Below are 25,414 nucleotides of genomic sequence, written 5' to 3' on the forward strand. Positions count from 1 at the left end.
GCTGCTGGGGGATTGGCGGCGTATTGTTTCCAAATGCCTTGTGAGGCTGAATAGACTGAGGCCTTTAGAATGGGGTTCAGAGTTTTTTTTAATCTGCCTCTATTCGCATTCAGTGCTATCATACCAACCGACTGATCACAGAACTATAAGCAATGCGAGCTGCCACCCCATGATTGATTTTTCTGATCAGTATTTTAGAAACTTTAGAATTTTTTTTCTGTTTCCTGAATACTGATGATCTACTTCACATTTGTTATTGCTGTATTAGTTTTCTTCAAGAATACACAACATCTAGGACTGCTACACCTTGTATAACAGAATACAAATTCATGAAGCACAAAATATTTAAATCAAGCTCTAATTACATATGCCACTCCATTAAATCAAATACTGAAATCCCTCATACACTGGCTACACGTCGCTGAAAATATCAGCACGTAAATGTGAGGTTTAGTAGTTTCCAAGGATTAGTTTCTACTTTTTGTGATTGTGAGCTTTTGTTGGTGCAGAAATGGTTTGCTTTCCACCCATCAAACATTGCATGGAGAGTGTGTAGAGAGGAGGGCGCATTCAGCTGGAATAGAATGCCCCCTCTCTCCTTCCCTCCATCCCTCTATAGGCTTAGCGCTCTCAATCGAATTACATGAATAGATCTCTAACATGAAAAGCTGGCTCTGAAAAGAAAATTGTGCTTGGCTAAATAATGTCCGCAATTAATTATAACTAAACAGAATACATGCATTAGGCAGTTGAGCAAGGGACTGGAAAATGGATCAAAAAAGGAGAGAAGACATAAAAAGAAAAACCAAAATTGTTGTCCTGAGGTAGTATACAATGTATACGAAATTAATGATGACTACCAAAATGGATCCTAAAGCATATTTGTGTAGTTGTTATTTATATACATCAAATAAATATAAAACCCCATTGCCAAAGCAAGGTCGAAAAAAAACATTTTTGTACAAAGTAGTTGCTTAGCAAAAATGTTTATCATGATCTAAATATATTATGTTGGTACATATACATTTAATCAATATAACTGAAAAGAAAAAATAATAGGATAAAAATATTCAATATCATTGAGGAATTATTATAATAACCAGTCTATGACATAATTTCTCTTATGATGAGGAGAACAGCAAAAATGAAAAATGCAATGCAGACTCAACATGGTATGTTGTAATGTGTTAAATCTCTTTTGAAGAAAAATCTGCTGATTATTTCAACTGAAATAATGTCAAATCTCTCTCTTTCTGCAATACACATCTGGTAACCCGCAAAGATGCACTTTACGTAAAAGCAGAGAAGAAAAATAAAATGGGGAAAAAAAGAGACGGGGGAAAAAGAAAGAAAGGGAGGGAGAGACAGAATCCTTTATGCTTTTATGGTTTTGTTCTTCTGTAGGGAATAAAATTGGACTTGCAAATTTCAGATTCACAGGAGACTACTGAAAAAAAAAAAAAGACAGACAGGTTCAAATCAATCTTTCTATCAAAGAAAAATAAATAAATAAAGGTCTTCAAATCCTTATTTGAACTACAAATACAAGGATTTCCGAGCGTATAAATCTATAAAGTCTGTGAAATTATACATAAGTTTGTTTCAGTGAATATATATATATATATATATATATATATATATATATACACACACACACACATATATATATATATATATATATATATATATATATATACACACACACATACATTATATATATATATATATATATATATATATATATATATATATATATATATATATAGAAAGTAAAAATAAAAAAATTCACTTTTTCATTTTTTAAATCTATTTCAGAGATGATGATATGAGGACTGTTAAATAAATAATGAAAAATATATAATATAGTATATAATATAATATAATAAAGATTTTAAAGTTAGGATCAAGACATAAAAAAAATAGAAGAAAAATGTTACTGGGTGAGATGCGTTCCTGAATTAATGGGTGTGTTTCCAGGGTCATCAGACATTGCTTATCCATAGATTCAGCTAATCAATCTCTTGAAAATTTACCAAAAAGACAAAATTTAAATCTTAACGTTTCTCTTTATATTGAGCGATAAAATAACATTTGTAAAACAGTGAATCAGTGTCAATTCAAAATAAGACTTGAATCCAGGACTACTGATCTAAAAAAATAAAAAAATAAAATAAAGTTAACACCTAACACAAAGACCACTCTCCAGACAAGTTTCACCTACAGCAATTAACTTTAAGCAATCTATACAAATGGATTAATAAATCCCCTCTCTTTTTTGCCCTCAAAAGGACAGAAGATAAACAGAAGGATTTGTATATTTGAGGATGGATAAAAGGGAGATGGATTTGGGATGCTCTGGCTGATTTAACTCATTGAGGGAAGGGTTGGGTGGAGGAGACTGTGACGGGTGAAAGGTTGAGACAAGGGCCGCCCAGATATTCTTTTACTTTCACACACAATATTCACTCAACCTTAAAGTCATTCATCCACTCCAATCCCAGCTCTATATTTTTAAAATATGATAAAAATAAATAAACAAATAATTAAATACACTAAACTAAAAAAAAAAAAAAACTATCAATTTTAATCATGCACATAATATTGGACACCTGAAAAGCTGTTTTACAGTCATTGTGTTTTAAAATACTTAGTTCTATATATCATTTTTGTATTGACTTTTTTTGTCAAAACTAGACTAAAATTTGTATTAAGTGAGAAAATTATTTCAGTAACACTTTACAATAAGGTTCATTAGTTAAACATTAGCTAACCATGAGCAATACATTTGTTCTCTATTTACTAATCTTCGTTAACGTTAGTTAATGAAAATACAGTTGTTCGTTGTTTGTTCATGTTAGTTCACAGTGCATTAACTATGTTAACTAATGTTAAATAATGTATTAGTAAATGTTGAAATTAACATTAACAAAGATTAATAAATGATGTATAAGTGCAGTTATTATTAGTTCATGTTAACTAATGTAGTTAATGTTAACTAATGATCCTTACTGTAAAGTGTTACCATTATTTCTGTTTCACTATTTATAATATAGTCTAAATTGCATTATCATGAATGTATGTGGAATCCTATTAGAAAAATCCAAAATTAATTTGTAGATCAGGGACTATATGTAATGCATTCTGACTTTAATAACATCTTACATTTCACTAACCATTTCACAGGTTAACTTTCCATGTAAATTAGAGATTAGACATAGCTAGCTAGTTTATAAATATTTACATTAAACATGTCAAACATTAAATCTGAATTATATGGAATAAGCATTGAACGAATCTGTGAACTGTTCCAATTTGTCATTAAAGTACATAAAACATTATTGCCCACAGGACTTATTTTGTTCTTTAGCACGTTTATGGAACATATATCAAACCGCAATGATCAGAGACAGGCTAAATAAAATAGCTACTAGCCCTTGTAAATAATCCCAAATTGTAAGATAAGTTTTTTTAAATTTATTTATCAACTGCTCTACATGCCTCATATTTCGTCTTATTATTTATCTTTGGCTCCGAGTAATATTCAACTTGCGAAAACGCATGAAACTAGACACACCGCTTTCAGCGCCATCGATTTCCCAGAAACAAACAGTTAAACACCGATTCCTCCCTCTATATGCTTTATGTTTGTACTCTGTACCATTTGCACAGCTCTTACCACCACTCTATATTGCCTCAGGACCCATATCAATTATATAACGATCTGCAAACCGTCTTGGCCATAAAACCGCACACTATACACGCTATACACGCGTTTCTATCGGCAGTAGAGTTTAAAATGAAAAGCACGATGAAATGTGTCATGCTGCACCGCCATGTACCAAGTCTTGCAGGACAGTATCACTCTCATTATCAGTCCAGATGCATCCGGATGCGCAATAAGTTTTAGGTGACGCTTAATGGCGCGTTCACAGCCTTGTTACATTAATTTACCCGACCATTATACACGTGCATCAGACATACAAACAAGTCCAGATAGATAGTTACCTAGTTTCATTTTCGGACAGCGCGGGAGGGATGCTTTTCAAGATCCTATTCCGCCTTTCTACATCAGATGTCCGACTTGGCGACTGCAGCTTCCTTTTGCAATCCCGCTAGCTATGAAAAGTTTTCACCTTTCCGTTCGCGTCCACCTCAACAAAAGACCGTCGCTGTTCACTGTGTTTTTTAAAATAGAAGCGGAGGGAAAAAAAATAAAAATAAAAGAGTTTGAAAAAGAAAGGACGGGAACGGGAGAAAAGGCGAGCCAATTCATCCGCCACATTTCCTAAAGACTTATAAGAAGCTGCAGTGGGTTGTCTTGTCCTTTGAATGATCATGTGCGACTGAAAAGCCAGGGTTTTTTCACGGAGCCCCTCCTTATATTCAGCGAGACTCGAGTCGCTGTCTGTAGCACATGTCACATCCACTGGTTGCTATAGCGATGCCTCCACATGTTGCCCACAGCTCGCGGGGCGCTAATCAGTGCGCGCGGGGTAGAGGGACAGCTTGAATGGACGGAGAGCTTGTCACTCATTTGTTCAACTATTCGGGATTTCTGTGCCCGCTGAATCGCTCGCGCTCGGATTTTCCTTACGCTTTCTCCCACGTTTTTAACCCGTTATATCACAATCAAAACTAACTAATGTTGCAACGCCTACCGCCAACTAGTCTGTACGAGCCAGACAGCGAAGGACGCTTCAATGACCACTGCGTGTATCGACCCGTCGTTTTAGGGACGGTTTTGCATGTTAAATAATTATTTTTTAACGCACACATGACTAAGCTATTACGCGATAATACGATACTAGATAATATTTGGCATGTACACATTTACCCTATCATAATTTGTCTTTCCAGAGGAGGAGTTTGGTTTCTCTCAAGGTTTTTTCTCCCTCTTCAACTAAAAATCTAATAGACGAATTTGATTAGCTGAATTGGGTATTATATTAAAAATAAATATAACAACTATTTTAAAATAATGCCTTAACAAAAATTATGCTTAAATAAATACGTAATATAATTCTAGTTTTGATGATAGACAAAATAGGGCAAGGAGAAACACTTTATATTCACCGAGATGGAGTCCATGTAGTGAAGTAGTGACTAAAGCTGCAAAAAGAGGAACTTATTTTGTTCTTTATAAAAATCACAATTTTCGGGGACTATTGTGAGGTTTGAGGAGGGCAACAGCTGCAGCGAGCAGAGAGGGATTACCAAGTCTAACGAAGAGAATGAGGGGGGGGGGAGAAAGCAATGCAAGCACTCAAAGAGGGAGAGTGTGTAAGGGCTATACAACATGTGCCCGTGAGGTGTAAGTGGCCGTATTTGTGTGTGTGTGTGTGTGTGTGTGTGTGTGTGTGTCTCTCTGTGGGCTGGAGGAACTGGGGGTGGGGTCCCGTCAAATGCAGATGACGAGTCTGTGGAGGGGTCTTCGGTTTATCTTAGGTTTCAGCTGCACTCCTCCCTCTGTTGTCCCTTGCTTACCCCTCTTTGTCCCACAGCATGACAGCTGGAGTTGGCAGAAATGAGAGAGGAACAAATAAAGTGGTTCACCCGTTGCAGAATCTCAAGATCAGATAAACACACCTCAGCATGAACACCGGCCAGACATACTTCCACCTTTAACCTCACCTCTCTTTATTTTACATTCTTTTTTCTTTTTCTTTCCTGCTGAAAGAATCTCGGCGTGCTGTAGTGAATGACTTGTATACACAATATTATCTTTGACATGGACAAATGAGCCCAAAACCACAGAATGGCTAGATAACCACACTAACATTTATTCCATCATATTTTTTGTGTGTCCGCTTTTATGACTATGTGTCTATTTTGTCTATGTGTTTCTATGATAAATTCCTGCAAAAATGGTACATCTGTCCTAATATGCATTGAATCATTATTTCACAGCTTCGACCGCTAATGAATCAACCATTTGTGAAATTTTTTAGAGAACAAAATCTGGATGACTAAAAACCTGCTGCCATTTCTGACAACACACATACACAAAAACCTTAATGATATATGAAATTACATCACAAAACAAAGCAAAATCATTTTTCAACAAGGACATGAACATCAACTTGTAGCTAAACAAGAGCTGCAGTGCTACTCGGCTCTATATAGAGACAGCAGTGCACGCCTTTCGGCTGTAAAGAGTCCTGTGGTGACTGACAAACAATACTGTTATGATCAATCTAAATCACAGACTGCAAAACGAGAAAGTGATGTTAAACAAGCATCTGGATAGAGAGTGAAGTAAGGCTGCCTAAACCGTGCCTCCAACCATACTCACAGACTGAGCCATCTGTCTGTATCTTTCCACAAGTATTACCCTCGGTCTCAAATGTAGATGCTTGAATAGTGCATAGTGAATGTAGGCTTTACATAGTTGGTCATTTCAGAGTTGTAAGAGTATTTATGGAACTGCTTATTTCCACACTTTTCTTGTACTTTTTCTTCGTTTATTGCATCTAACAATCAAACCCATTACCTTGTCTAACCTGTCTAACACTACACAGCTAAAATGTGACAGAACTATATATTTCCCAACAGGGTAATTGATTTTTGATGTTTCTTGAAAAGATATTACAGCTACATTTAGTGTTAGGTGAAAAAAAAATTACAGTACATATTGTACACTCCTGATATTTCATATCTATCCTTACCAAGGTTTGTGCACTTCATTTGTTCACAAAAGACAACATGCTGTTGTTTAATGGAGTTGGCTAGTCCAACCTAATCTCATGAGGAGTCATAGTTTGCTCAAGATGACGAAATCATATTAAAAGCATACAACCCATACCTAAACTTATCCATCATTTTAATAGGAAACAGCTATGAAAGTTCTAACTTTTCATAAAATCCAAGTTGTACGCAATGCTGTACGAAGTTGCCATGTAAGAGTGTTGGCTGTGACGGCGTAAAGGTGCGGTCACATTAGTGAAATTTTGTGGAACAGTAATAGCGCAGCTTAAAGTGTTTATAATGACTTGGTACAAAGCAGTAACATTTGGTGAATAGATGTTTCACAGTGGTACCATTCAATACCATATCATTCAGATTTTTAAGGATTGTCAGTTTTCAATCAGACTGAAATCATGTGTTCAAATGTTTCAATTTTCTATCAATATTTCTTTAATGTCCTACTCTCAATATTCTATAAAGTGTTATGCTTAGCAACTGTGTTGCCTCATTCTTAATTGGTTTGATTTATTGCTCTATTGTTTTTGGTGTATGTTGTGTGTTGTTGGGTTTTGATAATGTAGGTATAGACACTGTACGCACTGTACTTTGATCGCTAGTTTCGGTAACTTTTCGGCAAAATTTCGAAAGGCAAAAAAATGTCCATTGACAATAGTGTAGCAATGTACTGTATGAAGCAAAGCAGAAGTCACTTTCAAACCAAACAGCTTTCTTTTGGTCAATGCTGTGAATTAGCAGCTTGAACCCAATGCAAAATCTGCGCTAGGATGGATGAAGGGAACAAATGTGGTGTCAATGACTGACACTAGGGGTCATACTTGGGAGTCCTAATCACCCCTGAGACTTTGAGAAAAGGCAATGAAAATTGGCAAGTGGAATTTGCATGTGCCACTCCCCCAGACATACGGGTATAAAAAGAGCCGGCATGCATCCACTTATTCAAGTTTGTGCTTTGAGGAGTAGCAGTTAAGTGGGCAGCTCAGCTTTGTGGCAGGAGGGACACCACGTCTCATTCCCTCCATCAGGGGATGGAGGTTTACAATAGTAACTGAGACGTTCCCTATCTGTCAGTCACTTCGACATGGTGCCGAGAGCAGTGCACGCCTTCCGGCTGCAAAGAGTCCTGTGGTGACTGACAAACAATACTGTAATGATCAATCTAAATCACAGACTGCATACAGGAGAGAGTGATGTGCTGGGTTAAAAGTACACTTGCAACATCGTAACCTGCCCAACGCCACCACGTAAGCCATGTAGTCCTTTGTACAGTACCACACAGGGACAGATAGCACAGTACATACCATGGGAAAAGTTCGCTTCAGCCAGTGTTTTTACGCGTGGTACGAAGAACTACACGGCTTACGTGGGGTGTTGGGCAGGTTACGATGTTGCGAGCACACTCAGGTGGAAGGGGGTGGAAGAAACGATTTATTAAGTAGTTTTTTTGGGGGGTACTTGTACTTTTAGGAGTGTATTTTTAAGTCTGTAATTTTACTTGTACTTAAGTACAAATTAAGCTAAGTAATCTACTTTGCTACTTGTAAAATCACAATTTGTGAGTACACCTACAATTTGAATTAATACTTAAACCTTTGACAGGTATTTCGGTAGCCAATAAAGATATCCGATCGTAAATGCGTAAATGGACCAATAAAAACCCTAATATATGGACTGAAAAAAAGCACCCCTGCAGCAGATTCTGGTCATAACCTCACAGTGAAGGAGCTCAGAGTGATTTATGGACTGAAGGTTTGGAGAAGCAAACTACATGGTAGTGTTGTCAAAAATATCGATATTTCGATACATATCGATGCTGAAATATCGGACACTTTACCAATACTCATTTTCTGCAGTGTCAATACACAGATACCAACTGCGCGTTCTCACTCTTTCTTCTTCGACAGTGAGTGTGACACACCCGCCTCCTGTCACTCACTCGCCTGTGTCTGGAAAAAAAATGTGTGCTTGAATAGGGCTACACGATATATCGCACGATACGAAAAATAACATTGAACTTGAACGTGATTATCGCTTAAACGTGATTCTTAGTGCGATTATGAAATCGCAAAGGCTGCGATTGTTTTTTTATGCACGGCTTGTCAATGAAGTATGGCTCCAAATGCTAATCCATCTGAAAGCACTGCGAGTTTGAGTCGCTTATAATGTACATTTGAAAAAGCAACACGAGTCAAACTTCTTTTCAGACACGAGAAGCATTTATTACCATCTTGTCCAACAAAAGGCAACATTTAATAACATGTTTTTACTCCAAACTCACTTCATAACGACAGTTTAGCGTCCTTCTGTGAGATGATGTGGCTTCTTACACAGAATAAGGCAGTCGTGTGTTTATTAGTCATGTTTAATTAATCAAAGCATTTCAATCTTCTGTTTATTCAGCTACAGCGATATGATGCGTGTTATCTTCTTCTGCGTGTCTCGTCAGTAAAGCCGGTTCTGTGATTAGCGTAAATGTCCATCACCTGCTTTCAAATGGAGCGGCACTTAATATACAGAGCCGTAGTTCGCGGACAAGCTACGCAATATCGCGTTCATAATCGCAGATGAATCGCCTTCGATTATGAACGCGATATTGCGTAGCTTGTCCGCGAACTACGGCTCTGTATATTAAGTGCCGCTCCATTTGAAAGCAGGTGATGGACATTTACCGCTAATCACAGAACCGGCTTTACTGACCAGACACGCATGACAATCGCATGCGATTAATCGTGCAGCCCTAGCTGCAGGGCATATTTTCAGTTTCTACGCAAGAGCGCCCTCTGGCTTTCAGATGGAGAAGCATTTACTACTGATCACAGAGCCGTACAGCTCTGACAAGCCACGCATTAAATACAGCCCTATGCTTGAACAGACCGAAAAGGACTACAGGCGAACTGTCAACTAGCATGCATGTTCTGCGTCTGAGTGTAAAGGAGATAACTGTCTATTTATGCAGATATGTTCGTCTATATTCGTCATTCAAAAAGGGAAAGCAAAACAAAGACTGCAGATATACAAACCATAAACAAAGCAGCGTTTGCTTAACCATATTTGAATATCAATCATGCTGATCACATTCTTTATTCCTCTCCACTTCATGTTATTATGAAAATATTTGCGCAGTGGAATACTCAGGTAAGGTGATGTAAAATGAGAACAGCATTCTGTCCGCACTGTCATGACTTCTTTGCTCACTTTCATCACTTTTGCTCTTTTTCTCATGCACTGACTCATTTGCTAAACTGAACAGCCAATCAGAGTTCTCTCTCACACTGAGGGCCCGAAGTTGCTTCTACCTGTTGAATCGGCCAAAACAAAACAAACAATAAAACAAAAACAACAGCTTCCAAGTAGAGCCACCGGTGTGGAACACACTGAAAAAAACTAAGTCAGCAGACGCTCAAAACAGACTGACGTTGTCTGACATTGGTGTGTCCTTGGTATTAGAGAGGCGCCGTTCGCTAGAACCCAGGAGGATGCAACACCTCTCATGGAGGCTGCACACACTCCTACAAGGCATGGCATGCCTTGGGCCTGGAATGACAAGGCAATGGCATCCACACTCCAGTGGGCCATCCTCTGTTTGGAGACAGCCTTCCCATTCTGCTGTCCCCCAAAACAGACACCTTGTACTGGTATGCCTGACCCTCAAAAGCAATTAAAAGAAATGGTCTGTGTTGACACAAAATCAAGACATAAAAGTACACATCCTTCAGGTCTATTGCCGCAAACCAATCCTGTTGGCAACATGTCAAAATGTGTTTCTGCATTAACGTTTTGAAAGGGAGCTTGTGCAGGGTCTGATTCAAAAGTCTTTCTTTGTCACAATGAAGTAAAGGGCTATAGAAACCCTTCTTCATCTCGGCTGGAAGGACAAGCTTTATTGCGTCCTTTGCCAATAGGACTGCAATTTCCACATGCAGGACAGGGGCATCTTTGTCTGCCACTGAGGTAAAAGAGAATGCCCCTGAACCTGGGCAAGCACCTGGCGAACTGAATTGCGTAGCTGAGCTTGACTGTCCTGAAGAGCCAGTGCAACGGGTTGAGAAGTGGAAACCAAGAGGCGGGACATAAAGAAATCAAAACAAACAAATCTCCACCTGGCCCTTCACCAGGGTAAGTAATGGTGCGTTCACCACCTGCTGGGAATGAGCAGCTCCTCTCATCTCTGGGTCACCCATCTCAGGAACACTTCAGGGTCTTGGCACTCGCCTGACGAATGGGCGGGTGTCACCTTTCTGCGGGTGGCTCAATGTTGCGGCTGGGCTGTAGGCTCAGCCTGCAGCGAAGCAGGTGTGGCAGCCGCAGGTGGACGCCCTTGGCAGCGAGCAGATGGGATGCGTGGCCTCGATGTCCCTGAAAATGGCAAAAAGGGAATTCACGCAGGATGTGTTTATTGGCCCTGTCTGCTTCTTTATTTTCAAGAAATGCTATGCTGGGAAAAGTCCTCAACAGTGTCGGCCAAAGAGGCCACCCTGCAAGATGGGGGCATCAAGAAAGCAAACTCGGTTAGCATCCTGCATCTCAGCAAGGTTCAGCCAGAGATGGCGCTCCTGGACCAACCATAGTGGGCACTGCCTGGCCGAAAGCCTGCGTTGTGACCTTTGTCGCCCACAGAGTGAAGTTGTATCAATCCCCAGCTCAGGAATACCCTTGTGTAGATCTTTAAGCGCTTTGGCCTGATGGACCAGCTGGATGGCCATGGCATGCAAGGTGAAAGCAGCCTGTCCAGTGCCACTGAAAGCCTATGTCGTTAAAGGTGAAGAAAACTTACATGTCCTGGATGGGAGTCTAGACCTATTCCACAAGGTAGGCAGCATTTTGAGCCTACAATGAGGGACCAAGGCAGTAAAGATGCCCTTCACGAATTCGCCAGCTTTTCATGCACTTCCGGGAAACTCGGAGGCCAGTTACACCTGTGAGTTGCAGTGTGGCTGTCCAAGGACGAGAGATATCGAACTGCACCCAGAAACACACAGGCAGAAAGACATCCTTAAAAAGTTGCTCTCTGTCTGTGTTTGCTCTTTTAGACAAAGCTTGCTCTTTCACAAATGCACAGGGGCAGCTCTCTCTACACTTATTTGTGTGAGACACGGAGAAAGACTACTGTACTGCGCCGTAATACCAGCAATTCTTCTAAAACATGGCTAAAGGAATGAGCTTGTGTATAGATGACACTTTGCACGTCTGCTCCTTTTATACCCGTATGTCTGGGGGAGTGGCACATGCAAATTCCACCCACCAATTTTCATTGGCCTTTTCTCAAAGTATCAGAGGTTAGGTTTATGGCTCCCAAGTATGACCCCTAGTGTCAGTCATCAACACCACGTCGAAGTGACTGACAGATTAGGAATCTATAGAATCTGAATAGATTCCTTTTCAAATGACTCGATTTTGGTGCAAAAATATTTTCCCAAACAACAGTAATTGTGAACACACCTTAAGAAAAAGTAGCCCAATCAATCAGTCAATCAATCAATCAGTCAGTCAGTCAGTCAGTCAGTCAGTCAGTCAGTCAGTCAGTCAGTCAGTCAGTCAATCAACCAATCAACCAATCAATCAATCAATCAATCAATCAATCAATCAATCAATCAATCAATCAATCAATCAATCAATCATTTGACTCAGCATTCCTGTATCAAAGACTATGAAAACAAGGATTTGCTTAATAAATATACTGTCTGTCAGAGCATATTAACACTTCATTTTTGGCTAGTTTAGAACATGAATTCCCTTCACCACTGATGAGCCAGCATCAGGATGTTGTGTGACATTTTCAGGGCATTTTGGAGTGAATTAACTTTACATTTCCTTCATGGATGAAAGAGATTTGGTGGAGGGGAGAAGATGGAGAAAAAAAAAACAACAACCCGCCTCTAATCCACGCTGAACACTGCCGCACTAATTGGCGAGCGCTAACATTTGGCTCGGTATGTCTCATACATATATAAGGCTTAAAGGACTAATTTAGGGAGAGATATGTGTCGGCCATGTCGCTGCAGTCTTTGCCGTAGATTAGCTTGTTAAAATAAGCTCCCTCATTGTCTGAATCTAGGCTAGAGCTAGACCCATGCCAAGCGGTTCAAAGCTATGAACAAGCTAGCGATCAAGGTAAATGCTATGCTTGTCATCTTGTGTATACGGACTCAGCATGATCAAAACCCAACAACACACAACATACACAGCTGACTTAGCTTCAAAATAACACTGAAAGGCAAACCAATAAAGAAAATCAGACCATGAGGCGACAGTTACTAAGAATAAAACATCATGGAATATGGAGAGTGGGATGCCAAAGAAATATTGACACTGCTTGTGCTGTTTAACATAACATGCACATGAGTCTTGATACATTTGGACACATGATTTAAGTGAAAAAACAATTGACAATCCTTATAAATTTTGGTATTGACTGGTACCACTGTGAAAACATCTATTCAACAAATTTTACTACTTCATTCAGTGTCATAAAAAACCCTCTAAGCTGCACAATTACTGTTCCACGCTGCTGCTGAACTGGTGGAAAATGCTGACTCAAAGTTCAGTCCACCTTACTTGGAGCTGCTCGGGCCAGGGCCAACAATTAAAGTATTCCCTTAATGCCCATATCAATACTTTTGATAGGCTCCCTTTAAAGTTTAAGAGTTATGGATTTCATTAGGAACATTGTACTCTCAGGGCCTTCAGCCATAGTTATTATGCCGGACTCTATTAACAGTTCTTGTGTTTTAAAGGACATGCTTGGAAGCCACTTTAAAATGAGATATGACGAAATCTAATGATGGAATTGCAACACATTTTGGCATTTGAGACATTTCATACATCAGATGGAAGGTTAAGATGAATCTGCTCAAATGCTGCTCAAACATGCTCCTCATTTATTACTCAGTTATTTATTATTGATTTATTTGTGTAAATGACTGAGATAAATATACAGAAAAAAAAGTTGTGACTTAATCATATGGTTACTATAAATAATGTATTAGTGAGGCTAAAAGGTTTAATTTCTTCATTATAATACAAAAAAGAAAGCAACAAAACAATTATAATCTGTCCCCTAAGAAGAATCTTACAGATTATGTATTTGGAGCATGGAAATCCTTTCAGTTTAAAACACCCCCGCACCGAGTATAAGGTGCCACACTTTCTGATTTGTGCCCTACTTTTAACTTTGTCTTTAAAACACAATCTGTAATTGATAAACACAGCTTTAAACCTAAGCATTACTTTTGAGGTCAAAGAAAAACCCTTGAGCAGAATCAGGAGAAAAGCTTATGCAACCACTAACAGTCTGTCCGATGTAGTAATTACAGACTGCTGCTCCACCACTGCCTATCAATCGTCAAAAGACCGGTGACCCATCTACCTGCTGAAGAATGTGGAGCGTTTTGGTATGTCCTTTTCACAGAACTTATTCCATACTGCCATTATGTTGCCGCAGATGAAATGTCTTCACTGTATGGGTCAAGTCCTGCAGTTATGTTAAAAGCAATCGCTGAAGTCTAAAAGTGTAGAAAGAACGATTACCATGATGTCATTGTTGATAAGTTAAGAGATGTGAGTGGTTAGCGGCCATGACCCACAATTCATCTACCTGTATGCCAATAAAAAAAGCACAGACTAAAAAGAAAAAAATGTATTGCCCTGAAAAGCTATAATAAGATGATGGTTAGAATATACTAGTCTTGACTTGTTTCACATTTGTACAAAGCTAAAAATCATGATTTTGCCAAAATTATCCATTGGCTAAATCTGCCAAATTTAAACCAGTGATCCTTGATAAATGTGTCTTTTGTCCCTGACAAATAAAGTCATATTTGCAAAACTGTAACATGGCCAGTATGTGAACATCCCTTTTAATTGTGTGGCTAGTCCAGTATTTCCAGTTTCTTATCTTCATACTTATCTGCAGTAAGTATCCTACTTTACCAGTATTCATTAAAATAGTTAATAAAAGTCAATAAAATAGCAACCATATATTATGATGTCTAAATATGTAATGCCACTTTTTCAATTTGTTCTATATCTAGCAATCCTATTATTCCATGTTCACATAGAAACTGCCAGCCAATCGAACAGATATTTCAATGGTCAGTCATCTCCTGAAGATGAATCCTGAAATGACCCGCAAAGAGCTCACAGATCCCAAGATCTTTCCATCTAAATACTCTATAGCATCTGCTACACTGTAATAAACTAGGAGCTTGTGTTGGAGCAAAGCTTGCATCTACAGGTGCAATACCACATATATTTAACAACCTTAGAAAGAGTTAAAGGTGATGTTTAAGACAGTTCCTGTTGATGTTTTCTGCAAGGGTCATCCCACTGAGGAATCTGAGACCACTTCAATTGTTACACCATCACCGCAGACATCATTACTCATCATCCATACATCAGTGTCAGATCTGCCACCTTGTTCCTGTATGCAGTCTCATTACTGCTGATTAGGACTCTCATTCACACATGACACCTTGCTTTTTCCCTGATCTGGAAAATGGACATTTTTAAAAGCAGCCTGTGACTATAAAGAAAGACAGAAGAACTAAAGAACTGTCAGGCCATCCTTTACACCAGTGTTTCTCAACTGGTGGGTTGCGATCCAAAAGTGAGAAACAACATCTACAAAAAAAAAAGAAGAAGAAAGGTTTTCTGATACTAGACTATCATTTAAAAGATGCGTGAAAGCTGTTGACTCTTCTGTCAGACACAGTTTAAGTAGAGGGTGCCTGAAAAAAACATGTTATCCTGATTCAGTATCTGTGGTCAGATGAGAATCTTCAGATGAGATGGTGTCAGGCTATATGTCAGTGTCATTATTCTAATGTTATTTTCATAACTTCAAATAAAAAATTTCATATTTCAAAAAAAAAGTCTCTCACCTCAGAAAAACGTACTTTCCTTTCCTATCAGATGTTATACTGTGCTTGTAGAGCGCACTCTTCAATTGCACACGCAAATGCTGAGGCGCGCACTGTATATCACTTCACTATATATAAAGAGCAAATAAATTAAGAGCATGCAACATCGTAGTTACGTTGTGAATTAGTAAGTCATGAAATAAAAGTAAAGTAAACCAATAAATCACATAACTTGCACTTTTTGTGTTAGCTGGGAAGGATTTGCATGCAGGTATGATGTTCATTATTCATCAGGATCAGTGTCCCTGTTTTAGTAACAGTTCTTCTTAGTCTTGTGTATTTACCATGGTAAGTGTTGTTTCCTTAACCCCAAAATGCCACTTTATTTTCACTTTGTTTTGTATATTTTTAAATGTATGTGGTGGCTCATACCAACTTACTAACTTTAGTGTATTAACACAAACTAGTTTGGGACTACTATTTAATAGCCTTGCCTTATAGGCCTACTGTTCATTTATCAGTATTAGCCATATTCTTAATACATTTTGTTGATTTTAAATATATATAGCAAGCAAAATGTTGATGTGGGGAACTTTCATGTTCAAGGCATTTAGCAGACGCTCTTATCCAGAGTGACTTGCAAAAGAGCTTTAGCATCACATGAGACTATTGTGATCAACAGATGACATGCATGTAATTTGGATAGCTATCTGCTAGGATGGATCCAATAGTACTAGTACAATAAACCTAATGTCACATGTCTGTCTGTTTTTCACCATGTTCTGTTTGTCACATGTCCTCCTTTGTTTAGTTTTCCTGCCTTTAGTTAGTTGTCATAGTTTCTGATTTGATTAGTGTTCTTGTTTCAGGTGTGTCTTGTTTATTATCTCATTAGTTCCCTCATTAGTTCCTGTATAATTACTCCTTGGTTTGGTTCACTCTTTGTCCTGTCATTGTTATGTTTTGGATGTGTTACCTATGGTTTGAGTTCTTATTAAACCTTTTGAGTTTGTTGGAAACCTGCTTCTCCTGCTTTATTCTGCCTGTAGTCACAGACCGTAACAGATGACAGGACCTAAACTGAACAACACCATCCTGGCTGAGGACCGCCTGTGGGGATTGAGGCAGAGTGGTCACCCTTTGGAGAGGTATGTGGAGGAGTTTCTCTATCTCTCTCATCAGGTAAGCTGGCCTGAGGTCTCTCTTTCTGTATGTTTTCATATGGGACTGGATGAGGATACCATTTGGTATAGTGAACTTGTTTGTTATTTCTCTCTAGTTGAGTCTATTAATCTGATTCTCTATTTAAATGGCTCAAATTTTGAAGTTGAAGAAGTTAAGAAAGAGTATTTTCCTCACCCAGCCCCATTGGAAACATACAAGGCCTCACCAGCTCACCCCACACCGGTTCCCTCCACATACCCCTCCAATGGTTTCGTCCATTTCTGTCCTCCGGCACTTCCCCAAGTTCTCAATCCAGAGATAAAGATGGCTGCCACCCCAGAGCCTTGTCGCAAGATGGCCGCCACTTCAGAGCCTTGTCCCAAGATGGGCGACATCCCTGAGCCTTGTCGCAAGATGGCCACCACCCCAGAGCCTTGTCGCAAGATGGCCGCCACTTCAGAGCCTGGTCCCAAGATGGCTGACATCCCTGAGCCTCGTCCCAGGATGTCTGCCACCATGCCTGAGCCCTCGGTCAAGATGGCCGGCGCCAAGCCTAAGCCCTCGGCCAAAATGGCCGGCGCTGAAAATGAGCCCTTAGCCAAAATGGCCGCCATGCCTAAGTCCTCTCCAGAGCTAATGGAGGACTTCTGGCTGATCGACTTCTGGTCAGAGTCAAAAACCGTCCCTGACCAGAGTCCAGTGTCTCCTCCAGTCCCTGAGTTTGCTCCAGTATCTTCTCCAGCCTCTGAGTTTGCTTCAGTGTCATCTCCAGCCCCTGAATCTGCTCCAGTGTCTGCTTCAGCCTCTGACCAGAGTCCAATAATGGCTTCAGCCCCTGACCAGAGTCCAGTGATGGCTTCAGCCCCTGACCAGAGTCCAATGATGGCCCAAGAGGCGACTCCCTTCCTCACCCAGAGGCGACTCCCTTCCTCGTCCAGAGGCGACTCCCTTCCTCGTCCAGAGGCGACTCCCTTCCTCGTCCAGAGGTGACTCCCTTCCTCGTCCCGAGGCCACTCCCTTCCTCGTCCCGAGGCGACTACCTTCCGAGTCCCGAGTCCAGAGGCGACTGCTTTCTGAGTCCCGAGTCCAGAGGCGACTGCTTTCTGAGTCCCGAGTCCAGAGGCGACTCCCTTCCGAGTCCCGAGTCCAGAGGCGACTCCCTTCCGAGTCCCGAGTTCAGAGGCGACTCCCTCCCTCGTCCCAAATCCACTCCCTCCCGAGTCCCGAGTCCACTCCCTCCCGAGTCCCAAATCCACTCCCTTCCTCGTCCCAAGTCCAGAGGCGACTCCCTTCCGAGTCCCGAGTCCAGAAGTGACTCTCTTCCTCGTCCCAAGTCCACTCCCTTCCTTGTCCCGAGTTCAGAGGCGACTCCCTTCCTCATCCCGAGTCCACTCCCGTCCTCGTCCCGAGGCGACTCCCTTTCTTGTCCAGAGGCGACTGCTTTCCGAGTCCCGAGGCGACTGCTTTCCGAGTCCCGAGGCGACTGCTTACCGAGTCCCGAGGCGACTGCTTTCCGAGTCCCGAGGCGACTCCCTTCTGAGTCCCAAGTCCAGAGGCGACTCCCTCCCGAATCCAGAGGCGACTCCCTCCCTCGTTCCAAATCCACTCCCTCCCTCGTCCCAAATCCACTCCCTTCCGTGTCCCGAGGCGACTCCCTTCCGAGTCCCGAGGCGACACCCTTGAGTCCCGAGTCCAGACGCGACTCAAGGGTGTCGCCTCGGGACTCGGAAGGGAGTCGAGAGCCGAGTCCAGAGGCGACTCTCTTCCTCGTCCCAAGTCCACTCCCTTCCTTGTCCCGAGTCCAGAGGCGACTTCTTTCGCCGTCCCAAGTCCACTCCCTTCCTCGTCCCGAGGCGACTCCCTTCCTCGTCCAGAGGCGACTACCTTCCGAATCCCGAGTCCAGAGGCGACTGCTTTCCGAGTCCCGAGTCCAGAGGCGACTCCCTTCCGAGTCCCGAGTCCAGAGGCGACTCCCTTCCGAGTCCCGAGTCCAGAGGCGACTCTCTTCCTCGTCCCAAGTCCACTCCCTTCCTTGTCCCGAGTCCAGAGGCGACTTCTTTCGCCGTCCCAAGTCCACTCCCTTCCTCGTCCCGAGGCGACTCCCTTCCTCGTCCAGAGGCGACTACCTTCCGAATCCCGAGTCCAGAGGCGACTGCTTTCCGAGTCCCGAGTCCAGAGGCGACTCCCTTCCGAGTCCCGAGTCCAGAGGCGACTCCCTTCCGAGTCCCGAGTCCAGAGGCGACTCCCTTCCGAGTCCCGAGTCCAAAGGCCACTCCCTCCCTCGTCGCCTCCCTTCTGAGTCCAGAGGGGACTCTCTTCCTCATCCCAAGTCCACTCCCTTCCTTGTCCCAAGGCAAATCCCTTCCTCGTCCAGAGGCGACTAACTTCCAAGTCCCGAGTCCAGAGGCGACTGCTTTCCGAGTCCCTACCTGTCTGCACCTGCCCACGACCTCCATGGTGGTTACCTACCCTTTGAGTTCTTATTAAACCTTTTGAGGTCAACATCCCTATATTGTGGCTTTAATTTGTTACCATTTAAAAATGTTTGATGGCCTTTACTGAATTACACATGGCTTTCTTGTACAGTATAGTCATCCATCTAGGAATTGAAAGTTCTGGTGAGGTCCTTTAATCTTTTATGCATGTCTCTGTTAAATTATGGCTTTTGATTATGGCTATGACCTGATTTTCATTAGGATACAGCTAGGATACACTATTTTATAGATTATATTATCCACACACTCTTTCATGAATCCTTAATGTATCCTTAAACACACTTTAATCAGAAGCTGTGGATCACTACCCCACTTTTGCTAACCGGTTTCGTACAATATTATGTGATGCTGCAATGTCTTCAATGCTGCAATGTTTGAAGTTCACCATCATGCTCAAAACAACCTCCATGTGCATTTTTTTAATATTTTCTGATGATGCTTGTAAAACGCTCTAACAGTAGCTTTAATTATAGCAAAACACTTTCTTCACACAAAAACTATTTTACAGGAATTTACAGGACAGAAGCATGCACACTACCTTGTGACAGAACTGAAAGAAAATGACCAATTTGTCTGTGATATTTTGTCACTCTGAAATATCGATGGCTTTGTCAGATGGTAGCTTGAAGCCATTGCTCAAATGTGTAGTATGTATACAGATTATGAAATACATGTATGCATTATGTATTATATATGACCATTTCTAACCATACTATCTATCTGATAGTATTCAAAAAGTGAATAAATGTAAATGTCCATTAGCACAGTTATACATTTCTAATTTGGCAATTCCTTAACCATAGTGATCATTATTGATAATACATTAGTTTTGAAGTCATCAGAGAGGATTTCAATGCTTGTTCTATATCCAAATTTGAATTTCTTTTCTCTTCTTAGTCTCTTTTTTTCTTAAAAACTACAAGGTCTGCAGATGCAGCTAAAAATGCTTTACATTCTTGAATGTTTGTAATAGTTTGATACACAGTATTAAGAATCAAGTTTGAGTGGGGTAATTTCAAACATTTTATAAACAAATGCCAAATAAAATTAATGTATTATTTTGTCATGTGAACTACATCTAAACATGTGTTATTTGAAAAAGCATATTCAGGCCACTACTAAACATGCATAAAACTTGCTTTTTTTTTTTTATGATCCCTATTTTGCAGATTCTGCATGTAAATTTATGACCACAACTATCCATAATTTGTAAATTGCAACGTTTATATCATATTTAATTGTTAAATGTGCTATTCCTGGAGTATATATTAAGAGTATATATTTTGTCTTTTGACAAAATATATTTTAAAATAGCAAACTGTGCTGCATGTAATGTATGTAGAGCAATGTGTGCATTTTCAGAAAGTCTGTGTTTTTGCAGTTTTGACACTGGTTTAGAACCTAAGGTACCTTTTCAGACCGCAAAAACTCATTATACACATTTTGATTTGAGAGATACATGCCACCACAAAAACAACGCAGCAAAGAGGAGCTATAGAAACACCTATCACATCAATGGCTGCTGATGTCACACTGTTGACATCGATGGCTGCCGGTGCCACACGCTCTGAATTCTCCCAAAATGTTTACTTCATTTGTCATTTCATATGTCTCCACCACCCACTGCCTCCCTCAACCACAGACTTACAAAGCACATGTTACTGACTACAAGAGAGGTCAGTCATTAAGGAAAGAGCCATTAAGAAAGACAAAAAAGAGAAGAAAAAAGACAACATAATGGTCACATAAATTCTCATTAGCATCTTCATTACTATAGCACAACCAGTGGGGGAAGACGTTTTCCCTTGGCCTAGTCATTGCTATGACAACATGACTGAAACACAGCTTGACGACTATCCTCGACACGTGTTGGCTGGATATCAATCTACATGCAACTGAGTTTCTTGGGAAGTTAGATGGACACATGTATAACCTTCTCCCCTTGAGTCTGAAGAGTAAGAGATGGTCAAGAGCGTGGAATAGAGCCAGGCCAGTTTGCTCCATCCCCTCACAATTCCTCCTGACATGCCAACGCTGAGACCTGACTCAGTGCCAATCTCTCTGATTTCAATGCTTAATTACTGCTAATCTAACACAGTGTCACAACTGCAAATTATGCTATGGAGCCTGGATTTCTCCTTCAGTTCACTCCAGCAGAACTCGACCAGAGCTAACAGTGTCTTAAGTTCACATGAAAGCTGTTCTCTTTTTGCCTCAAGGCAAAAGATAGAGCACAACTCAAGCTCTGGTGAATGTGTAATGAAGCCCATGCCTGTATGTTGGCATGAATTGCTATGAGGAACCGTCTGGTTTTATTTTTCCTCTGCTTAGTTCTACCACCAGACACAACATTAGAGGAGTCAGATAGTCAGCAGGTGTTGGTTATGGAGGTTTACAGCACATTAACCATAGCGAAACTGTATTGAAACAGAATTCTTGACAGTTACTAGAGTCTGCAGACAGATTCACAGGACATCAAGCAAAATATATGTATATCAGAGCACGCGCTGAGCAGACACCACAGACAATCAGCAACATATTCGATTAGCGCACATTATCACTTCATTACTTTTAATGATCAGCTCATGTTGAGGGGGTTTAAAAGCCTTGATTATTTTGCAGTGTTTCCACAATCTGCATTTGTATTAGCACCTCATTTAAGCTGAATAACCTTGATGAAAGACATACTGTGGAGAAAAACATAGCGTCAATCATATGCAAAAGCATGAATGGGACAGACATGCAATAAAAAAGAAAGGTTAGGATGACTATTTCCACATGTCGCCAGAAAAAACAGACATATGACAAAAATAACTGTGATATTGGCATACACTATATTTTAACATGTCAGTGTTAAAAAGGAAAAGAACGTGTATAATAAAGCGCTGATAATGAAAATAAAAGCACTGATTTGGTTTATGAAGAGTTGATGAACGAAAGTATCTATTCAGAGCACTCCTCTTAGTATATATTTTTCTTACCATTCTTCAAGGTGACTCATTTGAAAGGTTCAGTTAAACTTGAAGAGAATAAGGATGACGGTGTAGGCGTTGTCTAGAATTAAGGTACTTCAAGGATAAGCCAAATTACAACTGCATTCAATGTAAATTGACCAAACTGCACACCAATGGACGAGTTTAAATAATATGGGGAAAAGAATATCAAACAGAAAGAGTTTAATCTGAGGCAGGTGTCAAAAAATATTCTCATACCCTCCAGTATTTACATATTATACAAGAGCACATTTTAACTGAAAACAAGCTGAGATAATAGAAAACATTTGAAAAAACATAAAGATCTTATGTAGCCCCGTCCCTTTTCAGCGCTGCGCTCTTTGTGTTTGTATTTCCAGAGCATGAAGGTAAGATCTTATGGATTTACGAATGAACTGCTTGTTTAAAAATCTTCCTGGTCTACTGACATTTGTTATGATATCCGCTTCAAACATTACAATGCTCATGATAACTTTCATTAACTCCACAAAAAGTAAATCCACTTCACCATCTAATTACTCTTCGACAGTGATGGCATAGAAATATACAGAGCTACTACAAAAACGTAAGTTCAAAGACAAAATTCTACAGATGGCTGTGCGCTTGTTTCTCTGGCACATAAGGTCCATATGAGAGGCAGACTTGTGTAGTCTCGTGTAACTACAGTATATAGATTATGCAACTTATTACGCAATATATTAAAACTTATGCTGTCCAAATAATTTTGTGCACTGAAAAATGCACAAATCAATAATAACAACATACACAACCGTTTGGGGTCAGTACATTTTTGGAAAGATAATACCTCCTCTCTATTCATCAAAGATGCATTAAAATGATCAAAATCTGACAGTAACAGACTTTTACATTGTTACAAAAATTTTTTTCAAATAAATGCTGTTCTTTTGAACTTTCTATTCATCAAAGAATCCTGAACTAAATCAGCAAATTATAGAGTGGTGCCGGTATGACATCACTTTATAGGCCAAAACGCGGAAGCGAATTAGCATTTTAGCACTTCCGGTTTCATCGGCCCAAAGTCAGTGGGTTTCTTGAATGGGATTTTGATTAAATTTATTAAATAAGGTCTTTGGTGAACGCAAGCTCAAGACACTTTTACGTTTTATTCTACGATATAAAATACATCAGTATTACCCCACTCGTGAATTTTTAAAGCTGATATGTGTCTTGAAAATGAAGGTTGCTATCAAGTGGCTAAATGGGACTACACAGGCAGTTGGGGACATTAAAGGGTTAGTTCACCCAAAAATGAAAATTCTGTCATTTATTACTTACCCTCATGCCGTTCCACACCCGTAAGACCGTTAATCTTCGGAACATAAATTAAGATATTTTTGTTGGAATCCGATGGCTCCGTGAGGCCAGCATAGGGAGCAATGACATTTCCTCTCTCAAGATCCATAAAGATACTAAAAACATATTTAAATCAGTTCATGTGAGCACAGTGGTTCAATATTAATATTATAAAGCAACAAGAATATTTTTGGTGCAACAAAAAAAATAAAATAACGACTTATATAGTGATGGCCGATTTCAAAACACTGCTTCATGAAGCTTCGGAGCATAATGAATCAGTGTGTCGAATCAACTGTTCGGAGCACCAAAGTCACGTGATTTCAGCAGTTTGGCGGTTTGACACGCGATCCGAATAATGATTCGATACGCTGATTAATAATGCTCGGAAGCTTCCTGAAGCAGTGTTTTGAAATCGGCCATCACTAAATAAGTTGTTATTTTGTTTTTTTTGGCGCACCAAAAATATTCTCGTCGCTTTATAATATTAATATTGAACCACTGTACTCACATGAACTGATTTAAATATGTTTTTAATTAATGGATCTTGAGAGAGGAAATGTCATTGCTGGCTATGGAGGCCTCACTGAGTCATCAGATTTCAACAAAAACATCTTAATTTGTGTTCCGAAGATTAACGAAGGTCTTACGGGTGTGGAACGGCATGAGGGTGAGTAATAAATGACAGAATTTTAATTTTTGCGTGAACTAACCCTTTAAATGTCACCACGCCGAACAGGTTAACTCAGTCCACTTTTACAGCCTTGTTATGCTCATAACTACGCTCTTCTAAATTATTCTAACTCATATGTTCTCGGAAAATGTTTTTAGATAAAAACTGAAAGAGTTGTCAGAGGCTAAGTGTTGGTGACATTGAATTCGAGCGACCGTGGTGTAGTTCATTTATAGCCTACCTTTAGCTTTTTGCTTCTTGCAACTGCATTTAGGCTACAAAATTCATAAAAGTTGCGTCTATCTGTGAAAATTATAGATAAAAGATTTTTTTTTTATGCTACTGGCCTATTCAAACAAATCCAATGTTTGTTTTTACCTTTTTTACACAAGCAATTTAAGTAAAACCATCCACTGAAATACGCAATCCTTCAATCCTGCACTCACAGAAATACTCAATTTTCTAATACCACTGAACTGTCTGAACTTTCATTTTAATGTAGTACAGCCCTAATGTGTGCTATACTCACATATTTTAAGTTTTAATGAATGATTTCTGTGTTGCATAACCCAAATCAAAGTCTTTTGCTGTAGCATGCATGGCCAGAAATCAGCAGAAATCACCTGCTGCTAACATATTCAAAACACTATGACATAGCTACACCGTCTCAACTGAAGTCGGAGTAATTTTTAATGTCAGTGGTATTACAGCGTGTCTCTAAAAGTGTTCTGCCGATAGACTCACAAAGTGACGCCTGCCGTGAGAAACAGCAGTAGCCCATTCACTGGGCTTCAGACCTGCTCTATATCTGACCCCACCAGAGCTTTACCATGTGACATGTCCCACAAAATGCCACTGAGAGGGAGACCCTGCCAGGCTGACATTTAAACCCCAGCATTGTACCCAGCTGTGACCCCGCACCACCATCCCTCACTGCCTGAGGGTGCTTGCTCTGTCTCTCTTTCTCTCTCTCGCTCTCTTTTCAACACACACACACACACACACAAATGAGACGACATGCTGAGAGGAAAGCAAGACTAGACTAACATATGGCAATAGTGGATCATTCAAATAACAGTTGACTTTTATAAACCCATCATATCACTGCTTTGGATGGGACTGGTTACAAAGTAGTTCACAGACTGTTAAGGAGTAACTAACTAAAAGTAGTGACACTACTAACGTAACTACATTTTTTTGTCAATAGATTCATAA

General features: G+C 40.1%; 1 protein-coding gene across 3 annotated transcripts in view; it reads right to left on the reverse strand.

Annotated features, from left to right (window-relative positions):
* The window catches only part of ptprn2 (protein tyrosine phosphatase receptor type N2), a 217,873-nt gene that overhangs the window by 35,499 nt on the left and 156,960 nt on the right, over positions 1 to 25,414 (reverse strand). The window lies entirely within an intron of this gene.

This window comes from Megalobrama amblycephala, linkage group LG3 (genome assembly GCF_018812025.1).
Source record: "Megalobrama amblycephala isolate DHTTF-2021 linkage group LG3, ASM1881202v1, whole genome shotgun sequence".
Taxonomy (NCBI): Eukaryota; Metazoa; Chordata; class Actinopteri; order Cypriniformes; family Xenocyprididae; genus Megalobrama; species Megalobrama amblycephala.